Source organism: Olea europaea, chromosome 8 (genome assembly GCF_002742605.1).
Source record: "Olea europaea var. sylvestris chromosome 8, O_europaea_v1, whole genome shotgun sequence".
NCBI classification, from domain to species: domain Eukaryota; kingdom Viridiplantae; phylum Streptophyta; class Magnoliopsida; order Lamiales; family Oleaceae; genus Olea; species Olea europaea.
The window spans coordinates 6,324,837-6,328,684 of record NC_036244.1 but is presented as its reverse complement, the minus strand read 5'-3'; positions in this window follow the sequence as shown (position 1 = coordinate 6,328,684).

The window sequence follows — 3,848 nt, the reverse complement described above, 5'->3', positions numbered from 1 at the left end:
AAAAGAAACTGGTTAAAAGAGTTATTTAAACCTATGTGTTTTGAATGATGGTGGCGTTGTATATTTTGAAAGTCAGTCTGCCAAACACTTTCGTAAAAGTATTGAACACATTGGTGTTAGACTGCATTTTATAAGGAATATTGTGTCTCAAAATTTGGTAAGACTTGAGAAAGTGTAATCACAATATAATTGATGTAGGACAAAAAAAATATTTCTCATTGTAATAGAATTTTGTTTCTTGCTTAGATTAGCATTTTCGTTTTCTTTCATTTTTTAGGATTTAGTTTAGTTTTTTTATATCGGTAAGATTAGAGAATTATCTTTCCTACACAAAAATAAAGGCTTTGTACACTTTTCAAATAATTAATTCATTACAATGAAATCATATTTATAAATTTTCGAATCAGTTCAACTTTATTCTTGTTTCAATAACTTCAATTTTGATTTCGCACCAAAATTAGTATTAGTGCAAGGTTTGACCTTGACCGTGTGGGTTTTTGATACCCAATAAATCTCGAGTTATGATGTTAACGTGGGTTAATATTATTTCATAGGCATAGGCCGATGAATGAAATAAATCCAATAACCAAGTCCATGAGCTATACCCGACCCAATTGTATTCCCTCTTGTATGGCTTGAATCTTGACCACTTTACCTCTTTAATGGTCCAACTTAAAGTCTAACCCTAGAGTATATATATAACTATAACCATAGCCACTTTCTTGTGATGTTTTGTGAGGTTTTGTTGTGAGAAAAAGTGGAATCCCAGCTGCCCCCTTTGGTGTGTGAAAAATAGCCTCTAGAGGTGTCCAAAACGTTTACTTATTGTGTGCAATTGGTGTTTCCTTCATAGTATACCTTTGTGGTGTCTTCTCCTAACCTTTGTGGTCACAAATCATCATCTTTTCTTTTCTTACGTGGTTAAGATTGAATATCACCAAGGTGAATTAGATTGGTTGTGGTTTGGAACCGATTGAATTGATTGTTGGTAGAGAAATGTACGTTGGACTGAACTCGGAAATCACCGATTTGAAAATCTTTCAAGAGAGCTTTCGCAACATTTGGTATCAGAGCTTCAAGGTGGTGTTTTGGCTTGTGAAACAACAAAAAACGTTCAGAAATCGTAGCAAAAATCAGATCGAAGAAGCTGTTCAAAAATTGTCAAAATCAACCTCCGTTTTTCGCATTTTCTGATCAATCCAGAAGGAATTTTGGGAAACAGAGACCACTGGCGCGACATGCAAGTGGAGACGAACGCTGTAGTGTGGCGCATGTCGGAGGCTCGTGAAGCCCACGCGCAGAGAGGAGAAAAGCGCATGAGGTTCGTGAACTAGAATCTGGCAATCGTCTCTTAAGTAGTTTGTTCCTTACATTATTTCTGACATTTTTCGTGTTGAAAATTTTCAATTTCAAGGTCTGTAGTCAAATCTGGATAGCGTTGTTCTTCGGACGTTCAAACTTCGATTGTGATTTGTTGGTTGATGTAGTTTTCAGAAACTTTAGGACGAACAGTGGTGGTCCTAAAGTGTTAAATTCGCGTGTCTCATACTTTACGAACTCAGATTGGTCCGCTTTGGTAAATTGGTTGAAACTTTTACATTATCGCACTAGTAGATCATCGTATGGGGTGATCATTAGGATTGGGGGTTGTCATTGCTTGGCAACCATTGTTTATGTTAGAAAATCTAGGAATTATTTGCCCTGTTTGAAGTGTTGGATTTAATTGCAAGTTAATCATTGCTTCTGTGTTTAATTTACTGCATTGTGTGAAAATTTGAATTTTTCTTTATATACCTTCGTGTTTGTATTATTTATCCCATTAGAATACATGAACTTGACCCATTTGAACATTTCCTTGATCTAAAATCGTGAATCTTACGAAACCCTAGAAATCTAGAACGATTTATATTGTGACCTTAAGATTACTTTGTATGACTTATTTGTGATTTGGTTGTTCTGTTTTTCTAAAAAAAATTTCACACTTTGAAGTTTGAATTTTTAATGGGAAAGGAGGTTTTTCTAATTGACAACAAAAGATGAAGGGTATTTTGGTCCAACAAAAAGTTTCAAAAGCTATAGTGACAAATTTTCTACAAATTTAACAGAAGTATAAAAAGAAGAGTATGATGAACTTGCATATAATTCAATTTTTTACACTTATCTGACACCGTTTTAAGAAAAGAAGGAAAATTTGATTCAACTAAAGAACTTTGAAAAAAGTTGGAGGACTTATATTTGCTTAAATCTACTCCTAATAAATTGTACTTGCTTGAATGATTTTTCAGCTTTAAAATGGATCTTGATGACAATCTGAATGTTTTTAACAAGTTAGTTCAAGACATCATTAATTGTGATGAAAATGTATCTGAAACATACAAGACTATTATCTTACTTAATTCCATGCCTGATTTATATAGGAAAGTTAAGAATGCAATTAAGTATGGTAAAGACACGTTAACACCCGAGATTGTCATAGACTCGTTTAGGAAAATGGAAATTAAGACTGAAAAAGAGGATAAAAGGAGTGGTGAGTTACATATGATGATGAGTAGGATGAAGTTTAAGCAAATGAATTTGGATAGAACTCAAGACGATAGTGATTCGAGTAGTGACTCGAGTGATGAGGGTAGTAAAAAAAAGGGCAAGGGATGAGACGAGTCTAGTGGTAGAAGGTATTATAGTTGTGGTAAGTTTGGGTACTTTATTAGAGACTGTCCCAAGAAGAAAGATAAGCTGAAGGGTAAGATGAGAGGTGGGGTGAATTTGGTTTGAGGGATTGAGTTATGATCATAGTGAGGTTTATTGAGAGTAAGCCTAGATACTGCATATGCATCTGTGTGTGTGATCATTTCTACATGTGTGTGACTGCCTAATTCTGTTGCATAATTATATGTTGCATTTCAATTTTTTTGATATGTGTGTTTGCATGAATTTGAGGTAATGTGATTACTTGGTATAATTGCTTGCATGCATAGTGGTTTAGGATGCATTAGCAATGTGTTAGATATTTTTTGGTGAGGTGGAGTATAGATGTCTAGGGGTATATGGTGATTTGTATCGGGGATGTGAAGTGTGACATTTAGATCACGAGTGGAGATATGATCAAATGTATAGGATCCTTTATTTGAAAAGAGACCTTGATCGGGTGAAGTGTGAGAGAGACACTTTTATCACTTCTGTTAGGTGGAGACTCATTATCCATGTAGGTTGGAAGAAGTGATGTGAAGATAGATGATTATCTCGAGAACTTAGGATCTATTGTGACTTGCTGGTTATACTTGAGTTGAGTGATCTCTTTAGTGAGCATGTTGGGCGATGAGAGGAGATATGTGTCCTCGAGGTGTGAGCAACACGGAATGGAATATGATAAGTGTGATGAGATCTTTTCGTAGGTCATTTATGCATGTATTGCATAATCGTGGTTTGATTGACTTGGTGTTAATTTGTGGTTCTGTGTGAACGTGTTTTTGAAAAGATTTATGTGTGTTATCCTACAGTATATCGTCATCGCATGCGTATTTGCTCTTGATTGTTTACTATTAAATATTTACTTCTACTTGGGTTTTTTTTATCTTAGCCCCGGTAAGTACATGAAACAGGTATGATATGTGTTTCAGGTTAGAAACATGAGGTAAGGTCCGTGATCAAATTTTATTGGCTACCTTGATTATGGAAGTGCTAACTGTGTGTTTTGATTGCTTGCAGATTTATTGGGCATCAATGTGGACATTTGTTGATTTTGATACCCAATAAATTTCGAGCTATGATGTTAACGTGGGTTAATATTATTTCATAGGCATAGGTCGATGAATGAAATACGTCCAACAACCAAGTCCATGAGTTACACC